Source organism: Mustela nigripes, chromosome 17 (genome assembly GCF_022355385.1).
Source record: "Mustela nigripes isolate SB6536 chromosome 17, MUSNIG.SB6536, whole genome shotgun sequence".
NCBI lineage: Eukaryota > Metazoa > Chordata > Mammalia > Carnivora > Mustelidae > Mustela > Mustela nigripes.
Window position 1 is genome coordinate 15,974,557 of NC_081573.1, and position 24,184 is coordinate 15,998,740.

Sequence of the window (24,184 nt, forward strand, 5' to 3'; positions counted from 1 at the left end):
AGCAGAGAGCCCGATGTGGGACTCGATCCCAGGACCCTGAGATCATGACCTGAGCCGAAGGCAGCAGCTTAACCCACTGAGCCACCCAGGCGCCCCGTGCTTAACTTTTTGAGGAACTGCCAACTATTTTCTACATGGCTGAAGCATTTTAGATTCCTAGCAGCACTGTACAAGGTTTCCAGCTTCTCCACACCCTCACTAATGCTTACATTTCTTTTTTAAATTAAGCCATCTGAATAGATGTGAAGTGGTACCTCATGTGGTTTTGATTTGCATTTTCCTAATGACTGATGATGTTAAATATCTTTTCCTATATTTGTTGGCCATTTGTCTATCTTTTGTGGAGAAATGTCTATTCAAGTCTTTGCCCAAATTTTAACTGGGCTGTTTATCTTTTTGTTGTTGGGTCTTAAAGAGTTCTTTATATACATTGTATACCAGACCCTATTGTATACAAAATTTGCAAAGATTTTCTCCCATTCTGTAGGTTATCTTTTCATTTTCTTGATAATGTCCTTTAATGCACAAAAGTTATTGATTTTTATCAAGTCCAATTTATTTGGCCAATGAGATGAAAGAAATAGGGACGATTATCATTTTTGTGCCTGCTTTACTGGCTGGGAGATCATGAGAATTTTAACATCTCCCTTTTCCCCAAAGATGGAAATTACTTGTTCAGGAAAGCAGAGCTACCCCACCAGTCTTGGACTGCTCCTACCTAGACTCATTTGAGGGAGAAATAAATATATATTTAGATCACTGCGTTTTCAGGTCTTTATTATATCAGCTTAATCTACACCCTAACTTATACAAGCCCAGTGTGCCATACCAATGTTACCATTTTCTGTTTGTGCCATGATGAAGGTTGGAAATCACCATGACTTATACCTCTTCTTCTTTGTCCCTTTTGCTAGCCCCTTCTCCTCAATGTCATCGAGGAGGAAATCCTTTCTCTCCTACCCATCCAGGTATGTAGCTTATTCTGGTCCCAAGATATAGACTGGCTACTTCCAATTCTTGCAGAAAAGTTGGGCATATAGTGGGTGTCGGCCATAGGAAGCCATTGCCTTGCTTCGGGTAACACCTGGTTAGGTAAAGCCTAGTGAGCTTCGCTGCTGGAGGTCTCCAGGATGCTCCCACCCACAACCAGGAGCTCAGCATCCATGAAAAACTGTATCTGCATCGTGGCTTGCCCTGGCCTAGTGTTTCCTCGACTGCTGCTTTTCTAGCTGGGAGACAGGAGTTTTGCTTCCTCCGAGACAGATACTTTTTTCATTGCTGTTTCTGCAGCTCTTACAAAACTTTATCCTGTTCTGCCTGGTCTGAGAGGCATAATGATACCAGGAAAACCGAGTTTCCCAAAGGTTACCTCCATGCCTCTGAGCTAGGTTATAAGGCAAAGGGCTGCCAAAATTAACGTGACCTGCAAGCTCTTTGGCTCACTGGTACCTTTGGACGAGCATCCCTAGAGCGGCTCTCTCCTGGGAGTAGCTCCCCACCCCCCAGCCAGGGCTTCCAGACAAAGGCACCTCCGGGCTGCGCGGGTAGGGAGGGGTCCATAGAAATGCTCCTCTTAAACACTTTGGAGCTTATTCCTTTCCGCTTCTGATTTCGGTGCCCTTCATCCACCACCACCACTTCCCCCCCACCCCCTCAGTACTCCTTCTCCGGTGCAAAAACACTTGAGGTCCCAACCCTAGCTCGTCGGGGGGAACCGGAGGTGGAGGGAATTTGGCCCTAGGGCCGACTCTGCCCGCCACCTGCGCGGGTTAGATAACTGGGAGCACCTGCTTCGCCCTCCTGAAGGAGGAGTCCCAGAGTCCTTCAAGCCGGATAGGCTCCAGCCATTCCCCGCCCCCACATTTCCCAGAGGCCACTGGGGCCCGATTGGGTTTTGTGACGCACGTGGCAACGTCAGCGCCGGCCTTTCTTAAGGTGGGAGGGGTGGGCGGCTGATTAGTGTTTCTGTCGGGTTTCTGGGAGAGTTATCCGCGCTGCTTCTCTCCCGGCGCCCTCCCAGGTGGTGCGGCGCTGTGCTCTCACCCCTTGTTCAGGAGAGAAAGCCGTGAACTCAAACTCCTAGAGCCCAAGGCAAGTTCTGTGGGAAAATACAGCCATTTTGACCAGGGATGTAGGCTCTCTTTGGTGTCTGAGGGACTGAACCCCCGCCTTTTGGAGTTTTTGCGGGGACTAAAGAATCTTGTGTCATGGCCAGAGAAGCAAGAATGAGTTTCAAATCATGTGTGTTTGGAAGCTGCAAGTCTTCTGTCTCGTTTTTCTTCCTCCAGACCATAGAACTCTGTACTACTAACCTATGGAGCGGAGGGAAGTTTGCACCACTTAAGCCTTGAAGTCTTGGCCCAGGTGAATTGCTGTCTTCCGTCTTTCCTCAAACACCATCTTGTTTTTCATGACTTAAGCTCAGTATTTTGTTTAAAGTTTGCTGTCCTAACAGGCTCTCTGGCATTTGGTCTTAAGTTCTTCCTACTGCGAGAACTGAGTAAGGGGCAGGAGGGTTAAAGAAATGCTTTTATATTTATAAATATTTTTTATATTTATTTGACAGGGCAAGAGAGGGAACATAAGCTGGGTAAGTGCGAGAGGGAGAAGCAGGCTTTCCCCCGGGACCTGATCTCGGGCTCAGTTCCAGGACCCTGGGAGCATGACCTGAGCCAAAGGCAGAGGCTTAATGACTGAGCCACCTGGGCACCCACCACTTCCCACTTTCCTCCTTGGTCTCTCTCCATTCTTTACTTGGCGGATGGTTGGTGTAGGAGCTGTTTACCAACCATTTTATCAATCTGTAAGGTTCTAAGACTGACATGTTCATTTGCATCTTAACATTTCTGAAATTGGGATGTCTTTTTTTTTTTTTTTTAACCAATGGTATATTCAACTTGATGAAATACAGTAACATTGCCTACATCATACATAGCAGTTTTTAAGACCAGAAGGTGTTGGGTCCGTTATCAAAGGAACGAGACTGAGACAAAGTGAAAGTTATGCAAAGCCTTATTCTATGCCAAGCATTAGAAGTCAGACTGACCTGCCAGGGCCGCCTCTGAAGAGAGCGACTCCCATTGGTCTTACAGGCTAGTTTTTATAGGGCACAACCGCAGACCTCTACGTATGTGGCTTTGGCTGATTGGATGTCTTTTACCTGTCTGGCCTTATTTTAGGTGTGTGTTTTAGCGACTGTGACCCGGAACTGATATCACTAACTGCTGAGGCATTTATTAAATAACAAAATGGCTACCTAGGCAACATAACAACATAATGGCTACCTAGGCAACGAAATGGCTATCTAGGCAACATGGAGTCACTCTGGCTAAGCAGGCCCAGGCAGGCCCTAGGGGTTTAACATGGAATGGGCCCCAACAGAAGGGAGATCCTGATACCTGATAGGGGGCATCTGCATCAGGAGGAATTTAAAAGGTTTGTGATTGAGGCCTTTAGCAGAGATATGGGTCAGCAGGATAGGAATTCGGTCAGAGAACTGAGGGGAGATGAAGCACAAGGTTTACTGTTATTCCTGAAGGGTCTGGTTTAAAGTTGAGCAGTCTGGGATTCTAGGTCAGTCTTTACAGCACACTTTCCATCAGGGTGTGGTGTGGCCCAATGGACAGTTACAAGTTGCAAGTAAGGAGCTGATTTCCTTAACCTGAAGTTTGGGAACTCCCTGGATGGGTTCCTAGAGGTTCATGAACTCAGTGTATGCACAGTGAGTTGTCTGTACAGCGTTGCATATTGAGGCCTAGCTGTTTTTCTAGGGAACACGGTTAGATTCCAAAAGAGATATATAACTCCTGTCTTAGCTCAGACTGCTGTAACAAAATACCATAAAGTGGGTGACTTAGGGAAGTCTGAAAGCCAGATTCAGGGTGCTAGCATGGTTGGGTTCTGGTAAGGACCCTCTTTACAGGATGCAGACTGGCACCTTCTTTATCCTCACATAGCCCAAAGAGAGTGCTCTGGTCTGTTTGTTGTCTTATAAAAGTACCAGTGACATTCATTTTTTTTAAAGATTTTATTTATTTATTTGACAGAGAGATCACAAGTAGGCAGAGAGGCAGGCAGACAGAGAGAGGAGGAAGCAGGCTCCCTGCTGAGCAGAGAGCCTGATGCGGGACTCGATCCCAGGACCCTGAGATCATGACCTGAGCCGAAGGCAGCGGCTTAACCCACTGAGCCACCCAGGCACCCAATCAGTGACATTCATAAGGCATAATTGCTTTACCCTCATGGCATGATTGCCTCCCAAAGCCCCCACCTCCAAATACTGTCATATTGGGCATTAAATTTCAACAAGTGAATTTTGGAAAGACAAACATTCAGTCCATAAAACCCCCCAAAGTGTTAAGAACGCCTTTAATCTTGCCCTAAATTGGCATCCTACAGTGAAAGCATAGCTAAAATCATATTTAATTATTCACAATTCCAGTTGAACACAGACTTGATATTAAATGATGTTAAGGACTTATGTTAATTTTGTTAAGTGTGGTGTCATTTTGTGAGGTGCCATTCATTAGAGATGTAACCCGAACTATTTAGAGCTATATGTCATCATATCTGATTTAAAGTAGTTCAGCAATATACATAAATCAAATATGGTACTCACTAAATATGAACAGTCATTAAATATAGGTGATGATTATATGCTTGTTCATTGCTTTCCTTTGTATATTTGAAAACTTTCACAAAACATTTTAAAAATCCTAGGTACATTAAAAAAAAGTCTTCACTTTTTATAATAGTTTTAGGTACATAACATAATTAAGAGGAAGGTACAGAGATTTCCTATATGCCCCCTGCCCCCACACATGCGCAACTTCCCCCATTATCAACATCATCCACCAGAGTGGATGAACCTACATTGCCACATCATATTACCCAAAGTCTGCAGTTTACTTTAGAGTTCAGTCTTTGTGTCTTACAGTGGTACAGGTTTTGGACAAGTGTATAGTGACATGTATCCATTATTACAGTATCATGTGGAGTATTTTCACTGACCTAAAAGTCCTCTGTGCTCCACCTACTCATCCCTCCCCCACCCCCAACCCCTGGCAACCATTGATCTTTCTAATGTCTCCATGGTTTTGTTTGTTCCACATTGTCCTATGGTTGAAATTATACTGCATGTAGCCTTTTAAGATTGGCTTCTTTCACTTAATAATATGCATTTAAGCTTCCTGCAGGTCTGTTCATGGCTTGACAGTATCTTTCTTTTTAGTGCTGAATGATATTCTGTTGTCTGGATGTACCTGTTTATTCATTTACCTACTAAATTACATCTTGGCTATTCCTAAGTTTTGGCAGTTGTGAATAAAGCTGTTGTTAATATCTGTGTACAGAATTTTGTGTGGACATAAGTTTTCAGCTCATTTGGTAAATACCAAGGATTGTGAATTGTTAAGAGTATGTTTGGTTTTGTAAGAAACTGCCAAACTTACAAATGGCTGTACCGTTTTGCATTACCACCATTAATGTGTAGGAGATCCTGTTCTACATCCTCTTCAGCATTTGTTAGTGTTCTGGATTTTGGCCATTTTAATAGGTGTGTGGTGGTATTTTGTTTAAATTTCATTTCCCCCAAGACATATGGTGTGGAGCATCTTTTCATATGCTTATTTATCGTCTATATGTCTTTTATGGTGAGGTGTCTGTTCATATCTTTTGTCCATTTTTAAATCAGGTTGTTGAGTTTTAAGAGGTCTTTGTATATTTTGGATAACTCCTTTATCAGTTATATCTTTTGCAAATATTTTCTCATAGTCTATAGCTTGTTTTCTCATTCTCTCTCTTTTTTTTTTTTAAAGATTTTATTTATTGGGTGCCTGGGTGGCTCAGTGGGTTAAAGCCTCTGCCTTCAGCTCAGGTCGTGATTTCAGGGTCCTGGGCTCAAGCCTCACATCCGGCTCTCTGCTCAGCAGGGAGCCTGCTTCTTACTCTCTCTTTGCCTGCCTCTCTAACTACTTGTGATCTGATTTTATTTATTTGACAGAGAGATCACAAGTAGGCAGAGACCCTGAGACCATGACCTAAGCCACCCAGGCACCCCTTCTCATTCTCTTGACATAGGTAGATATTTAAATTTTTTTCCTATTTTTTGAAATCAATCACAGAAGATTTTTTTTTTTTCAATCACACGAGGGTTTATTTGACAAGCTTAAGCTTGGGCCCAAGTATACCCAACACAACGGAGTAGGGACTTGGACCCTGAACCAGATTACAGAGTTTTTTTTTTTAATTAAATTTATTTATTTTCAGCATAACAGTATTCATTATTTTTTCACCACACCCAGTGCTCCATGCAATCCATGCCCTCTATAATACCCACCACCTGGTACCCCAACCTCCCACCCCCCCGCCCCTTCAAACCCCTCAGATTGTTTTTCAGAGTCCATAATCACAGAAGAATTTTTTTTAAAAGTCATTAGGAAAAATATTAGATTATGTTCACAGTGATGAACCAGAATTCTCCAGAAATTAACTTGTATTTAAATTGTATTTATGGCAAAAAGTATTTTAAAATATATTATAAAACAAATATCTGCACATAGATACTATTTTTTACTTGGTGGTTTTTGTGGGGGAACGGTTGGAGGAATTCACACTTATGAAGTACCTACAATGGCACGTCATACCATGCCATCTGCTTTATCTCTGATGTTTCACAAGTTCTTTCTGTTCACATTTCATTTAAGGCCCATTTTTCCTTATTGATTTTTTGTCTGAATGATCTATCCATTGATGAAATAGTAGGGGTATAATACCCCTACTATTACTGATTGATGTCTATTTCTCCCTTTAGGTCTGCTGATGTTTGCTGTGTATATTTATGTGTTCTATTTTGGGTGTATAAATATTTACAAATGTTATATTCTCTTGTTGAACTGACCTTTTTATTGTTTGTTACATGACCTTTTTGTCTCTTATTTCTTTGTCTTAAAGTCTATTTTGTCTGATGTAAATACCACTACTTCAGCTTTCTCTTGGTTTCATTTGCATGGAATACTTCTTCTATCCCTTCATTTTCAGTCTGTGTGTGTCCTTACATCTGAATTAAGTCTCTTGTGATATGAAACATTGTTCAACCATACCCTAGCTCTTAGTTGTCTCAAATTTTTGTTATTATCCAAGTAGCTTACTTTGTTCTTAGTGGCTCCTGTAACTGAACCCAAATTCGTCTGCCCAATGCACAGCAAAAGACAATCGGTTAGATATGGAGTGTACAGTAAGGAAAGGGTTTATAAAAGAGGAAGTCAAATGAAGAAACAGGAGAGCAAGCCTTAAATCTGACTCCTGGAAGGGAGAGAGTCAAGGATTTTTTTAAAAAGATTTTATTATTTTAGAGAAAGATAGAGTGAGTGGGGGGCGAGGGGTAGAGGGAGAAGGAGAAAGAGAATCCCTAGCGACTCCACACTGAGCATGGAGCCTGACATGGGGCCCAATCTCATGACCCTGAGATCATGACCTGAGCCAAAATCAAGATTTAATGCTTAATTGACTGAGCCACCCATGTGCCCGGGAGAGTTGAGGATTTTTAAGGCAGTGGAAAGGGGTCTGGGTAAATGGTAGAGGAGTTATGTGACTCAAAGTCAGGTAAAGCTACTAAGTAGAAAATGAGGGGTGCCTGGGTGGCTAAGTGGGTAAAGCCTCTACCTTCAGCTCAGGTCATGATATCAGGGTCTTGGGATTGAGCCCCACATCAGGATCTCTGCCAGCAGGGAGGCTGCTTCCCCAGCGCCCCACCCCCCCGCCTCTGCCTGCCTCTCTACCTACTTGTGATCTCTGTCAAATAAATAAATGAAATCTTTAAAAAAAAATAAAATGAAATAGAGGAAGTTTAATTTCATTTTGTTGTGTTCAGAGGTGAGTGGTTCTCACCAGTTCTGTCTGGCTTCTTGAAGATTAATTGAGTCTCTGCAAAACAACTAAATCAACACTTATTTATCATGGTATCAGGCAAGAATGTTCTCTTATAAAAACATGGTGGCAGAGAGCATGCTGAGAACAAGCCGATTTGGATAAAAGAGACCTAGCTCTGCTCATCTGCCCTGTTAAATCTTTGGTTACCAGATTCACTCCCAGTAGTTAAGGGTGTGCCAACACTCATCAGAGATCCAAAGTGGAAGATTGGAAACCAGACCTTCAGGCAGTAGCTTTTAAAGTATGCAAATATTACTCTTTCAGGAGAAGACTGGGAGATGGGTATTTTTTTTTAAGGTTATATTTATTTATTTGAGAGAGATCACAAGTAGGCAGAGTAGCAGGCAGTGAGAGAGGGGGAAGCAGGCTCCCTGCTGAGCAGAGAGCCCCATGCAGGACTCAATCCCAGGACCCTGAGATCATGACCTGAGCTTAACCCATTGAGCCACCCAGGCGCCCAGAGATGGGTAATTCTGTCTGCTCTTTCTGCACTGAGCCCTGGGGGATGGTTAGTTAAGAACTGTTTCTTTGTTTGCTGCTATACTGTTGAACCCTTGAACACAAGCCCTCCAGGCCATCAGAGGCAGGTGATAGAGGAAGCAGCCATGAAAGCCAAGGTGCCAGATATGTTCACTAGCTTCTTTCCTGTAGACAGTGCTGACCTGGGGTGGAGCAGAGGGAGAGCATGGAGCTGACACCTACCAGCCTTCCTGATCTCTGGAGAGGATTGGTGCCTAGGTGTGTATTTAATCAGAAGCCTGGCCTTTGGGTCACAGCTATGAAGATCAGCTGTTAGGCCTCTTTCACAGAAAGTCTGGGAGGTGTAGTCTGTTGCCTATCTGGATGTGTCCTGGTTGGGGGATAGCTCCTTAAGATCTCTTTCTCTATTTTTTACAGTTCTGGGACCCCTGGATGTAAGCCTCATTGGCCACCAGAGCCCTGGTATTCCCTGGTGGCACCCACAGAAACTGGGACTTGGGTGTGCCCAGGCTCCTTTCCAGGAGACTGCAGAGACCCTAATCAAGGCAGAGGGAACAGTATGAAGATGGTACCTGCTGGGCTTCACAGTCTTTGTGTTACTGAACGATCTGTCACAGCCACTGATTCAGGAAATGAATGGTAAGTCTTGGTGCACTGCTGTGGCTAACTGCTCCATCCTGGAGAATTCCGAAGGGGAGGGACCAATCCCAGCATAACTCCTGGCTGGGTTTGCCAACACTGTTGCTGAACAAACTTGGATAAAGTCATTGCAAGAGCAGCCAATAACTCTAGAGATGAGGGTTTGGCAAAGAGAAAGGGAGAAATTTTGTTGGAGTGCCAGCAGCTGGGGCAGGTGGCGGGTTCAGGCCTCAGCAATCAAACTGCCTGCAAGATTGACACCTCGATTTTTATAAGGTGAGATTGGGAGGGTATGTGCAAGAGAGCAGATCATGATTATGCGTGGGGGTTGGTAAGTGGTCATGGCCAGGGAAGGGTATGAGTGAGGTATGTTCTAGACATTCCAGTTGCTGTCAGGGTTTTTCTGGCCTGGTGGTGGGAATGTTCTAGTCATTGTCAGTGCCTCAAGAAAGTACCATACAAAATAACTGTTGAGGTCTCGTTGAGCAAGAGGTTTTACTGACATTTGGAGAGTAATGTAGGCCCCTAAACATGGGTAAAATAACCTGCCCCACAGGATAAAGCTTTAAGATAAACAGTTTTCTTTCACGGAAAGAATGGTTGCAGTTCAATCATCTGCCTTTGTGTTGGGCTCTGTGAGGGTAAATGGTACATCTGACCAAGCCCTTGAAGAACTGTTTGTTAGAGCCTCAGGAGTCTCATGGACAAAAGCTTGGTTGGTTTCAAAACTTTTGGGGTCTTGGCTCTTAGGTGTAGGTCTTAAAAGTTGGTGTTCCAGGGGCACCTGAGTGGCTCAGTTGGTTAAATGACTGCCTTTAGCTCAGATCATGGTCCTGGAATTCCAGGATTGAGTCCCACATCGGGCTCCTTGCTCAGTGGGGAGACTGCTTCTCTGACTCTCCCCTTCTCATCCTCTGTCTCTCTCTCTCTCATTCTCTCTCTCTCTCTCAAATAAATAAATAAAATCTTTTAAAAAAAGAAAAGTTGGTGTTCCAGATGTGGGGTTACAATCCTTTGCTTGGGGTGCTTGGGTGGCTCAGTCAGTTACATGTCTGCCTTTGGCTCCAGTCATGATCTTAGGGTTCTGGGATTGAGCCCCAGCTTCGGGCTCCCTGCTCAGTGGGGAATCTGCTTCTCCTTCTCCCTCTGCCGCTGTCTCTGCTTGTGCTCTCTCTCTGAAATAAATAAAATCTTTATAAAAAATAAAATAAAATCATTTGCTCCTTAGGAAGAAGCTTAGAGTTATAGGTTCCCTCCTTATTTTGGTTGCTGTGTTTGGTTTGTGTGTGGTTTGTGTGTTTGGTGAGGTTTATGGTGAGATTGTGTCGCAGCTCTCCTACTTGGTCCAGTGTGGGTTCTTTGTTTTTCACCCAATGTGTGGGGTCACTTAGCTATATTTTGAGTCTATTTCAAAAGAAATTTATTTATTGTAGTTGTAAATGTAAGGTTACCATCCTGAACTGGAACCTCATTTTTTTTCTTTAATATATATATTCAAAGCCAGATGGCTCTATTGCCGTGTCCTGTAGAATCTCAGAAATCCAGCAAATTTCCTTCATCCCATTCCATTTTCTACCCAACTGGTAGTGTGTCCGCTGGTGTAATCCCATCTCTATTCCTGACTTCAACTGAATTGCCTGATGAAAGCCATTAGTAATCTCTCTAATTGTTGAGCCACACTCTTGGTCTTCTTTCCAGAACACACATTTTCACTTTTTGGCAATAAGGATAGGTTGAGGATTTTCCAGATCTTCAAGTTCTGTTCCGTTTTTTTTTTTTTTAAATTTTAAAATTTATTTATTTTTTAAATAAACATATAACGTATTTTTATCCCCAGGGGTACAGGTCTGTGAATCGCCAGGTTTACACATTTCACAGAACTCATCATAGCACACACCCTCCCCAATGTCCATATCCCCACCACCCTCTCCCGTCCCCCCTCCCCCCAGCAACCCTCAGTCTGTTTTTTGAGATTGAGTCTTTTATGGTTTGTCTTCCTCCCAATCCCATCTTCTTTCATTTTTTCTTTTCCTACCCCCAACCCCCCCCACATTGCATCTCCACTTCCTCATATCAGGGAGATCATATGATAGTTGTCATTCTCCGATTGGCTTATTTCGCTAAGCATAATATTCTCTAGTTCCATCCACGTCGTCGCAAATGGCAAGATTTCATTTCTTTTGATGGCTGCATAGTATTCCATTGTGTATATATACCACATCTTCTTTATCCATTCATCTGTTGTTGGAAATCTAGGTTCTTTCCCTAGTTTGGCTATTGTGGACATTGCTACTATAAATATTCAGGTGCACGTGCCCCTTTGGAGCACCACATTTGTATCTTTAGGATATATACCCAGTAGTGCAATCGCTGGGTCTTAGGGTAGATCTATTTTCAGTTTTTTGAGGAACCTCCGCCCTGTTTTCCAGAGTGGTTGCACAAGCTTGCATTCCCACCAACAGTGCAGGAGGGTTCCCCTCCCTCCGCATCCTCGCCAGCATCTGTCATTTCTTGACTTGTTAATTTTAGCCATTCTGTCTGGTGTGATGTGGTATCTCATTGTGGTTTTGATTTGTATTTCCCTGATGCCGAGTGATGTGGATCATTTTTTCATGTGTCTGTTGTCCATCTGGATGTCTTCTTTGCAGAAATATCTGTTCATGTCCTCTGCCCATTTCTTGATTGGATTATTTGTTCTTTGGGTGTTGAGTTTGGTAAGTTCTGGTTTTTTTTTTTAAACATTTTTTTTTAAAGATTTTATTTATTTGACAGACTGAGATCACAAATAGGCAGAGAGGCAGGCAGAGAGATAGGAGGAAGCAGGCTCCCCGCTGAGCAGAGAGCCCGATGCGGGGCTCGATCCCAGGACCCTGGGATCATGACCTGAGCCGAAGGCAGAGGCTTTAACCCACTGAGCCACCTAGGCACCCCTGGTAAGTTCTTTATAGATTTTGGATACTAGCCCTTTATCTGATATGTCATTTGCAAATATCTTCTCCCATTCTGTCAGTTGTCTTTTGGTTTTGTTCACTGTTTCCTTTGCTGTGCAAAAGATTTTGATCTTGATGAAATCCCAGTAGTTCATTTTTGCCCTTTCTTCTGTTGTTTTTGGTGATGTTCCTAGGAAGAAGTTGCTGTGGTTGAGGTCAAAGAGGTTGCTGCCTGTGTTCTCTGCCTGCTTCTTCCTCTCTCTCTCTCTGCCTGCCTCTCTGCCTACTTGTGATCTCTCTTTGTCAAATAAATAAATGAATGAATGAATGAATAAATAAATAAATAAATGGATGGGATTTTGATAGGGATTGCATTAAATGTGTAGATTGCTTTAGGTAGAATAGACATTTTCACAATATTTGTTCTTCCAATCCATGAGCATGGAACATTTTTCCATTTCTTTGTGTCTTCCTCAATTTCTTTCATGAGAACTTTATAGTTTTCTGAGTATAGATTCTTTACCTCTTTGGTTAGGTTTATTCCTAGGTATCTTCTGGTTTGGGGCACAATTGTAAATGGGACTGACTCCTTAATTTCTCTTTCTTCTGTCTTGTTTTTAGTATAAATAAATGCAACTGATTTCTGTGCATTCACTTTATATCCTGACACTTTACTGAATTCCTGTACAAGTTCTAGCAGTTCTGGAGTGGAGCCTTTTCGGTTTTCCACATACAGTATCATATCATCTACAAAGAGTGATAGTTTGACTTCTTCTTTGCCGATTTGGATGCCTTTAATTTCTTTTTGTTGTCTGATTGCTGAGGGTAGGACTTCTAGTACCATGTTGAACAGCAGTGGTGATAACGGACATCCTTGCCATGTTCCTGACCGTAGCGGAAAAGCTTTCAGTTTTTCTCCATTGAGAATGATATTTGCGGTGGGTTTTTCATAAATGGCTTTGATAATATTGAGGTATGTGCCCTCTATCCCTACACTTTGAAGAGTTTTAATCAGGAAGGGATGCTGCACTTTGTCAAATGCTTTTTCAGCATCTATTGAGAGTATCATATGGTTCTGGTTCTTTCTTTTTTTAATGTATTGTATCACATTGATTGTTTTGCGGATGTTGAACCAACCTTGCAGCCCTGGAATAAATCCCACTTGGTGGTGGTGAATAATCCTTTTAATGTACTGTTGGATCCTATTGGCCAGTATTTTGGTGGGAATTTTCGTATCTGTGTTCATCAGGGATATTGGTCTGTAATTCTCTTTTTTGATGGGGTCTTTGCCTGGTTTTGGGATCAAGGTGTTGCTAGCCTCATAAAATGACTTTGGAAGCTTTCCTTCCATTTCTATTTTTTGGAACAGTTTCAGGAGAATAGGAATTAAGTCTTCTTTAAATGTTTGGTAGAATTCCCCTGGGAAGCCATCTGGCCCTGGACTTTTGTTTGGAGATTTTTGATGACTGTTTCAATCTCCTTACTGGTTATGGGTCTGTTCAGGTTTTCTATTTCTTCCTGGTTCAGTTGTGGTAGTTTATATGTCTCTAGAAATGTATGAATTTCTTCCAGATTGTCGAATTTGTTGGCATAGAGTTGCTCATAGTATGTTCTTATACTTGTTTGTGTTTCTTTGGTGTTGGTTGTGAACTCTCCTCTTTCATTCATGATTTTATTTATTTGGGTCTTTTCTCTTTTCTTTTTGATAAGTCTGTCCAGGGGTTTGTCAATCTTACTAATTTTTTTCAAAGAACCAGCTCCTAGTTTCGTTGATTTGTTCTATTGTTTTTTTAGTTTCTATTTCATTTATTTCTGCTCTGATATTTATGATTTCTCTTCTCCTGCTGGGTTTAGGCTTTCTTTGTTGTTCTTTCTCCAGCTCCTGTAGGTGTAGGGTTAGGTTGTGTATTTGAGACCTTTCTTGTTTCTTGAGAAAGGCTTGTACCACTATATATTTTCCTCTCAGGACTGCCTTTGTTGTGTCCCACATTTTTTGAACTGTTGTGTTTTCATTATCATTTGTTTCCATGATTTTTTTCAATTCTTTAATTTCCTGGTTGACCCATTCATTCTTTAGAAGGATGCTTTTTAGTCTCCATGTATTTGGGTTCTTTCCAAATTTCCTCTTGTGACTGAGTTCTAGCTTCAGAGCATTGTGGTCTGAAAATATGCAGGGAATGATCCCAATCTTTTGGTACCAGTTGAGACCTGATTTATGACCCAGGATGTGGTCTATTCTGGAGAATGTTCCATGTGCACGAGAAGAATGTATACTCTGTTGCTTTGGGATGGAATGTTCTGAATATATCTGTGATGTCCGTCTGGTCCAGTGTGTCATTTAAAGCCTTTATTTCCTTGTTGACCTTTTGCTTAGATGATCTGTCCATTTCAGTGAGGGGAGTGTTAAAGTCCCCTACTATTATTGCATTATTGTCGATGTATTTCTTTGATTTTTTTATTAATTGGTTTATATAGTTGGCTGCTCCCATGTTAGGGGCATAGATATTTAAATATGTTAGGCCTTCTTGTTGGACAGACCCTTTGAGTATGATATAGTGTCCTTCCTCATCTCTTATTATAGTCTGGCTTAAAATCTAATTGATCTGATATAAGGATTACCACCCCAGCTTTCTTCTGATGTCCATTAGCATGTTAAGTTGTTTTCCACCCCCTCACTTTAAATCTGGAGGTGTCTTCGGGTCTAAAATGCAGGGCCCACATTCTTGGGTGGTTAGGGAAGTGCTTTCCTGATTGGATGTTTCCACCTGGCTTGGCTCATCCTTGTATTCTGGGTTCTCTTACCTCCCCCTGACCTGACACGTCCTGGTATATGGGCTGTGTTATCAGGGGCTGGTCAATCATATTTTTCTGGTTTCCCAGACTTGTTTCTAAGTATGTTCCTCTGGGGGGGCAGGGTCAATCTAAGTTTACTGCATAAACAACAAAATGGCTCACTCTGGCTAAGAGGCCCTTCCACCCGTCACTTTGGAGTCACTTTTCCGCAGGTCCTACCTTTCAGAAAGTGATAGATTTTATGTTTGTAGAATTGTTGCTCTTCTCTTTGATTTCCTGTTGGGTTTGTAGGTGTTCGCAATGGTTAGATAAGCTATCTAGCTGATCTCCGGCTACCTGATGTCGTCTCAGCCTGCTACTTCTCCACCATCTTGACTCCTCCCAAGTTCTGTTCCTTTTTGCTTAACAATTTCAGTTTGTCTCTCCTCTCTCCTCTTGCAGTTTACAATAAGCAATATGAAACCAGGCTGCACTGCACCTTTAATACTTTCCTTAGAAATCTCCTTAGCTAAATATCCAAGGTTGTCCAGTCACAAGTTCTGCCTTCCACAGAGCACTAGAACACAGTTCAGCCAAGTTCTTTGTCACTTCCTAACAAGGATCACCATTCTTCCAGTTTTCTAGAGCACCACTTTCAATTTGTATCTTTCTACCAGTAGTTTCTTTAATGCATCGAGGCTTTTTCTAACATGCGCCTCAAGAATATTCCAGCCTCTTGTCCATAACCAAGTTTTAGGCTTTTGTTATAGAAGCACTCCCACTTCACAGTACAAAAATCTGTCCCTAACAGTCACTGTCCTGTGTAATCTCTTATCATTTCCTGTTGCTTATTGGATGATGCCTGAGCTTCTCTCTGTGATATACCAACTGTTTGATAATCTGGCTGCTGATTACTTAAGCTTATCTCTCCATGTGATTTCCTTGGTCTGCACAATCCCTATTCATTCTGCCACTTCTATGACACTGTACATAAGTTTCCTTTTGTTCAAAATTAAAATGTCTGTTACTCTATTCTGAGTTCACATGGGGTTTAGTCTGTCTGTATTTACTCAGAGAAGGCTTCATGCCCTCTCCAGAGCTAGGACAGGTACTTTTTTTTCCCTCTCAAAGCCTTCTCCTGCATTAAAAATATTTATCATAGTAAAGTTTGGCCTTGAAAATAATTTCATTGAGATTATACATGCTGGTTTGTAACATATCTAAAAAATAAAGAAACACGAGACCCCCAGGTGGCTCAGTCAGTTAAGCATCTGACTCTTGCTTTCAGCTTGGGTCCTGGTTTCAGGGTCGTTGGATCAAGCCCACATTGGGCTCAGAGAGAAGTCACCCTGAGATTACCAATCCCTACCCCCCACTTTTCCTCCAGCTCAGGTACACATGCTCACACACTCTCTAAGTCTTAAAGAAATACAGAGATGTAATTTTTATCAAAACTCAGGTCCACAGAATTCCCTTTTATCCCATCTCTAATCCCTTCAAACTCACTGTGTCCTTAAGTTTAAGTGTCTCCTTGTAATAAATAAAACACAAATATCTCGGTTTTTGTTGCTTTCACTTTACACAAGAATACTGCTTAATAGACATTTTAAACTTTTAAAAAATTTTTATTTTTATTCATCTAAGTGTTTTTGCAAACATCCTGTCTCCCTATTTAGCTCTTGGCCAGCATAAATTCTTCCACATAGTAATATTACTACTGATGACCAATATAATATTTTATTGAAACTAAGATGCCATCGACAGCGTGATGCACCATTTATTTTTGTACCTTTGAGAAAGAAAAATCATGAGGAAAAATCACTGCTACTTAAACTATCACATACCATTGGCCTTAAATGAATCCTAATTTCAGATATCTTTAAATGTGAAAAAAATGTGTCTTTAAATACGTGAATCAGGGTGCCTGGGTGGCTCAGTGGGTTAAGCCACTGCCTTCGGCTTGGGTCATGATCTCGGGGTCCTGGGATCGAGTCCCGCATCGGGCTCTCTGCTCAGCGGAGAGCCTGCTTCCCTTCCTCTCTTTCTGCCTGACTCTCTGCCTGCTTGTGATGTCTCTCTGTCAAATGAATAAATGGAATCTTTAAAAAAATAAAAAAAATAAATACGTGAATCACAATAGATATGAAGTAAGTGCTGGTTTAGTTTGTTTCACTGTGTGTATATTTGTGTTATATGAAAGACTGATGAAAAAGCTTATAAATGTTATAGAAAACAGCCTTAAAATTTTTTTCGTAAAAATTATTTTTTTAATTTTAATTTTAAAATCTTTTTGAAAATTCCGTATTAAATTCTCATTGCTTCACTTCTTGAAAATGTGAATCACATCAGTTTCCTCTTTGAATTTAGCACTGTGTGCTTTGTATTTTTTTAGTTGAAGTGTAGTTGATAATTATTAGTTTCAGATGTACAACATAGTGATTTGACAGTATACATTATGAAAGATCACAATAAGTGGTTACCATCTGTCGCCATACAAACTTACTACAATATCATTGACTATGTTCTCTATGCTGTACTTTTTCATTTTCATGACTTATTTATTTTGTAACTGGAAGTTTGTACCTCTTAATCTACTTTACCTATTTTGCCTATCCATCTCCACTTCCCCCTCTGGCAGTTGCCAAATACAGTTTGTTTTCTATATTTATTTGTGAGTCTGCTTCTATTTTTTGTTTGTTTCATTTTTAGATTCCACAAATCAGTCAAGTTATATGGTATTTCTTTTTCTCTGTCTACCTGGTTTCACTTAACATGATGATGTTGAGGTTCATCCATGTTGTTGCAAATGGCAAGATTTTGTTCTTTTTTATGGCTGAGTAAAATTCCCTTGTGTATATACCATATCTTTTTTTTTTAAAGTTTTTATTTAAGTTCCAGTTTGTTAAAATACAGTGTAACATTAGTTTCAGATGTACAGTTTAGTGATTCAGCACTTAATGTGCGACAGCTGGTGCTCATCGTAAGTACACTTCTTAGTCCCCATCACCTATATAACCCATCCCCCTAACCTTCTCCATTCTAGTAACCCTCAGTTCTCCATAGTTAAAGAGTTCATCTCTTGGTTTGCCTGGCTCCTTTTTTCCCCCTTTGCTCATTTGTTTTATTTTTTAAATTGCACATATGAGTGAAAGCATATGGTATTTGTCTTTCTCTTAGCATACTACTCTATAGTTCCATGCATGTCATTGCAAATGGCAAGATTTTATTCTTTTTTTAAATAGCTGAGGAATATTCCACCGTGTGTGGGCATATACACATCAATCACATCTTTATTTTTAAAAAGTTTTAAAATTCTAGTTAGTTAACATATAGTGTAATATTGGTTTCAGGAGTAGGGTTTAGTGATTCATCACTTATGTGTAACACGCAGTGCTCCTCACAAGTGCCCTCTTTTTTTTTTTTTAGTGCATAATGTTTTTTTATAAATTAACTTATTTATTTACAGAAAAACAGTATTCATTATTTTTTCACCACACCCAGTGTTCCATGCAATCCATGCCCTCTATAATACCAACCACCTGGTACTCCAACCTCCCACCCCCCTGCCACTTCAAACCCCTCATATTGTTTTTCAGAGTCCATAGTCTCTCATGATTCACCTTTCCTTCCAATTTACCCCAACTCCCTTCTCCTCTCCACCCCTTGTCCTCCATGATATTTGTTATGCTCCACAAATAAGTGAAACCATATGATAATTGACTCTCTCTGCTTGACTTATTTCAGCATAATCTCTTCCAGTCCCGTCCATGTTGCTACAAAAGGTGGGTATTCATAATACTCCATAGTGTATATGGACCACATCTTCCTTACCCATTGGTCCATTGAAGGGCATCTTGGTTCTTTCCATAGTTTGGCGACCGTGGCCATTGTTGCTATAAACATTGGGGTACAGATGGCCCTTCTTTTCACGACACCTGTATCTTTGGGGTAAATACCTAGGAGTGCAATTGCAGGGTCATAGGGAAGCTCTATTTTTAATTTCATGAGGAATATCCACACTGTTCTCCAAAGAGGATGCACCAACTTGCATTCCCACCAACAGTGGAAGAGGGTTCCCCTTTCTCCACATCCTCTCCGACACATGTTGTTTCCTGTTTTCTTAATTTTGGCCATTCTAACTGGTGTAAGGTGATATCTCATTGTGGTTTTAATTTGAATCTCCATGAGGGCTAGTGACGATGAACATTTTCTCATGTGTCTGATAGCCATTTGTATGTCTTTATTGGAGAAGTGTCTGTTCATAACTTCTGCCCATTTTTTGATATGTTTGCCTGTTGCGTGTGTGTTGAGTTTGAGGAGTTCATTATAGATCCTGGATATCAACCTTTTGTCTGTACTGTCATTTGCAAATATCTTCTCCCATTCCGTGGGTTGCCTCTTTGTTTTCTTGACTGTTTCCTTTGCTGTGCAGAAGCTTTTGATTTTGATGAAGTCCCAAAAGTTTATTTTCGCTTTTGTTTCCTTTGCCTTTGGAGACATATCTTGAAAGAAGTTGCTGTGGCTGATATCCTGTCTCACGTTGAGGTCTTTTATCCATTTTGAGTTTATCTTTGTGTACGGTGTAAGAGAATGGTCGAGTTTCATTCTTCTACTTATAGCTGTCCAGTTCTCCCAGCACCATTTATTGAAGAGACTGTCTTTTTTCCACTGTATATTTTTTCCTGTTTTGTCGAAGATTAATTGACCATAGAGTTGAGGGTCCATATCTGGGTTCTCTACTCTGTTCCACTGGTCTATGTGTCTGTTTTTATGCCAGTACCATGCTGTCTTGGTGATCACAGCTTTGTAGTAAAAGCTTGAAATCAGGTAACGTGATGCCGCCAGCTTTATTTTCGTTTTTCAACATTTCCTTAGCGACAGGGTCTCTTCTGATTCCATACAAATTTTAGGATTATTTGCTCTAGCTCTTTGAAGAATACCAGTGGAATTTTGATCGGAATGGCATTAAAAGTATATATTGCTCTAGGCAGTATAGACATTTTAACAATGTTTATTCTTCCAATCCAAGGGCATGGAATTCTCTTCTTCAATTTCTGTCATGAGTGTTTAGTTCCTCAAGTAAAGATCCTTTAACTCTTTGGTTAGGTTTATTTCCCTTTCTGTATTTTCATTGTTAGTGTATAAGAAAGCCACGGATTTCTGTACATTGACTTTGTATCCTGCCACATTGCTGAATTGCTGTATGAGTTCTAGTAGTTTGGGGGTGGAGTCTTTTGGGTTTTCCATATAAAGAATCATGTCATCTGCGAAGAGAGAGAGTTTGACTTCTTCATTGCCAATTTGGATACCTTTTATTTCTCTTTGTTGTCTGATTGCTGTTGCTAGGACTTCTAATACTATGTTGAACAAGAGTGGTGAGAGTGGGCATCCTTGCCTTGTTCCTGATCTCAATGGGAAGGCTGCAAGCTTTTTCCCATTGAGGATGATATTTTCTGTGGGTCTTTCATAGATAGATTTGATGAGGTTCAGGAATGTTCCCTCTATCCCTATACTTTGAAGCGTTTTAATCAGGAACGGATGCTAGATTTTGTCAAATGCTTTTTCTGCATCAATTGAGAGGACCACGTGGTTCTTCTCTCTTCTCTTATTAATTTGTTGTATCACATTGATTGATTTGCGAATGTTGAACCATCCTTGTAGCCTAGGGATGAATCCCACCTGGTCATGGTGGATAATCTTTTTAATGTGCTGTTGGATCCTGTTTGCTAGGATCTTGTTGAGAATCTTAGCATCCATATTCATCAGTGATATTGGTCTGAAATTCTCCTTTTTGGTAGGGTCTGCCTGGTTTGGGGATCAGGGTAATGCTGGCTTCATAGAAAGAGTCTGGAAGTTTTCCTTCTGCTTCAATTTTTTGAAACAGCTTCAAGAGAATAGGTGTTATTTCTTCTTTGAAGGTTTGGTAGAATTCCCCAGGGAATCCATCAGGTCCTGGGCTCTTGTTTTTTTGCGAGGTTTTTGATCACCGCTTCAATCTCATTACTAGATATTGGTCTATTCCGGTTGTCATTTTCTTCCTGGTTCAATTTTGGGAGTTTATAGTTTTCCAGAATGCATCCATTTCATCTAGGTTACTTAGCTTATTGGCATATAACTGTTGATAATAACTTCTGATGATTGTTTCTACTTCCTTGGTGTTCATTGTGATCTCTCCCTTTTCATTCATAATTTTATGAATTTGGGCTTTCTCTCTTTTCTTTTGGATTAGTGTGGCCAATGGTTTATCGATCTTATTGATTCTTTCAAAAAACCAGTTTCTAGTTTCATTGATACGTTCTACTGTATCTCTGGTTTCTACCTCATTGATATCAGCTCTGTACCTCTGGTTTCTACCTCATTGATATCAGCTCTAATCTTGATGATTTCCCTTCTTATGTGTGGAGTTGGTTTGATTTGTTGTTGATTCTCCAGTTCTTTAAGGTGTAGAGACAGCTGGTGTGTTCTGGATTTTTCAATTTTTTCGAGGGAGGCTTGGATGGCTATGTATTTCCCCCTTAGGACCGCCTTTGCTGTATCCCATAGGTTTTGGACCAAAGTGTCTTCATTCTCATTGGTTTCCATGAATTGTTTCAGTTCTTCTTTGATCTCCTGGTTGATCCAAGCATTCTTAAGCAAGGTGGTCTTTAGCTTCCAGGTGTTTGAAATCCTTCTGAACTTTTCCTTGTGATTGAGCTCCAGTTTCAAAGCATTGTGATCTGAGAAAATGCAGGGAATGATCTCAGTCTTTTGGTATCAGTTGATTCCTGATTTGTGACCCAGTATGGCATCTATTCTGGAGAAGGTTCCATGGGCACTTGAGAAGAATGAGTATTCTGTTGTTTTAGGGTGGAATGTTCTGTATATATCTATGAGGTCCATCTGGTCCAATGTGTCGTTCAATGCTCTTATTTTTATTGATTTTCTGTTTCAATGATCTATTTCTGAGAGAGGTGTGTTAAGATCTCCTACGATTACTGTATTTATATCAATATGACTCTTTATCTTGATTAACAGTTTTCTTAAGTAATTGGCTGCTCCCATATTGGGAGCATAGATATTTACAATTGTTAGATCGTCTTGGTGGATAGTCCCTTTAAGGATTATTTAGTGTCCTTCTGTATCTCTGACTACAGTCTTTAGTTTAAGGTCTAATTTATCTGATATGAGAATCGCTACCCCAGCCTTCTTTTGAGGCCCATTGGCATGCAAGATGCTTCTCCATCCCTTCACTTTCAGTCTGCATGTATCTTTAGGTTCAAAATGGGTCTCTTGTAGACAACATATGGATGGGTCCTGTCGTTTTATCCAATCTGCAGCCCTGTGCCATTTTATGGGTGCATTTAGGCCATTCACATTGAGAGTGATTATTGATAGATACATTTTTATTGACATCGAGTTACCTGTGAAGTCTTTCTTTCTGTAGACTGTCTCTATATTTCTGTTCAATGCTATTCTTAGGATTTTTCCTCTTTTATAGAACCCCCCCTTAATATTTCCTGCAGTGTCAGCTTGGTGGTTGCATAGTCTTTTAAGCCTTGCCGGTCTTGGAAACTCTTTATCTCTCCATCCATTTTGAATGTCAGTCTTGCTGGATAAAGTATTCTTGGCTGCATGTTCTTCTCATTTAGTGCCCTGAATATATCTTGCCAGCCTCTTCTGGCTTGCCAGGCCTCTGTGGTCAGGTCTGACGTTATTCTGATGGGCTTCCCACTGTAAGTAAGGAGCCTCTTTGCCCTGGCGGCTTTCAAGAGATTATACCTACAAGTATAATTCCTCAATTCGACTATCAGGTGTCGTGATGTTTTTTTGGAATGTATAATCTTGGGTGGAGACCGTTCAGCCTCTAGTACATGAACGCTGGTTCCATTCATGAGATTGGGAAAATTTTCATGAAGGACTTGTTCTACTATATCTTCTAGACTTTTCTTTCTCCTCCCCCTGCTTCATGGCATCATTTATTTCCCTGATTCTGTTTTCGTGGTTTCTAAGCTGTTTGTTCCAGGCTTCCTCCTGATCCTTTCTCTCTTTTTGTCTCCCAGATCACTAATTCTATCTTCTGTCTCAGTTACCCTAGCTTTGAGAGAGTTTAGATTAGATTGGAACTCATTGAGAGCATTGTGAACCTCCTCCCTGGTAGCTTTAAGCTCCACCCTAACATTGTGAACATCCTGTCTGGTCGCTTTCAGTTCAGCCCTAATCAATTCTGTTTGGTCATCCATGGCTTTCTCCAACCTAGCTATTGCCTGGATAATTGTTAGCCTGAATTCTCTTTCCGACATATTGTCTATGTTGATATCTGTTAGCTCTGTTGCAGAAGGTCCATCCTCTGTATTTTTCTTCTGTTGGGCATTCCTCCTCCTAGTCATTTTGGTGGGAGATGACTGAACAGATGTAGCTGGATGTATCAACTGTGGTGCAGTCAAGGTGCACCCTGGAACACTTCTGAGCAATCAGGATTCCCCACCCAAACGAGAGACAAAAGAAAAGAAAAAAGAAAAGAAGGAAAAAAAAAAGAGAGAGAGAGAGACAGGAAAGATAGGGAAGATGAAAAAGAAGGTTCAGCCCGGATGGGCCCCAAGGTAAGATTTATGAAGTAGACAAACAAAAAGAGATAAAGACTGATACATGTATATGACAAGAGAAAAAAATATATATACATGCAAATAAAGAAAGAACCTCGTCAAAATATGCAAATAAAGAAAGAACCTCGTCAAAAAGAACCACAAGTGTAAAATTTATATGCTATCAGGACAAACATAAAAAACACAGAAATACTGGTGGACGAAGAAGATGGGAGAGTTCTTATAAATTCTCAGTGTGTGCGAGGAAGGTTGTTTTGATTCTTCCTGGATGTATCTTGATATCTTTGTTAAAGGACTCAACTTTCCTAAGATAAAGGGGATTAAAAATTGGTTTACCCATTACTTTGAAGTTTAACTCTATATGAATATTAGAGGATAAAAATAAAAAGGAATAAACTAGACTAAACTAAACTAAAATTTTAAAAAGGAATTCAAAAAATAAAAATGCAAAAGAAACATATGTGTATGTATCAAAAAGTTCAGGTTAGAAAGGTATTATGGAAGAACCTAGATGTCCATCAACAGATGAATGGATCAAAAAGATGTGGTATATATACACAATGGAATACTATGCAGCCATCAAAAGAAATGAAATCTTGCCATTTGCGACAACATGGATGGAACTAGAGCGTATCATGCTTAGTGAAATAAGTCAAGCAGAGAAAGACAACTATCATATGATCTCCCTGATATGAGGAAGTGGTGATGCAACATGGGGGCTTAAGTGGGTAAGAGAAGAATAAATGAAACAAGATGGGATTGGGAGGGAGACAAACCATAAGTGACTCTTAATCTTACAAAACAAACTGAGGGTTGCTGGGGGGAGGGGGTTTGGGAGAAGGGGGTGGTATT

General features: G+C 40.8%; 1 long non-coding RNA gene across 1 annotated transcript in view; it reads left to right on the plus strand.

The window, feature by feature from the left end:
• Positions 1-2,285: 2,285 nt before the first annotated feature.
• The window catches only part of LOC132005622 (uncharacterized), a 38,502-nt gene continuing 16,603 nt past the window's right edge, over positions 2,286-24,184 (plus strand). Inside the window, exons 1-2 of the long non-coding RNA XR_009400856.1 lie at positions 2,286-2,364; positions 8,827-9,048. This is a non-coding gene — a long non-coding RNA (uncharacterized LOC132005622). The remainder of the gene's footprint in view (positions 2,365-8,826; positions 9,049-24,184) is intronic.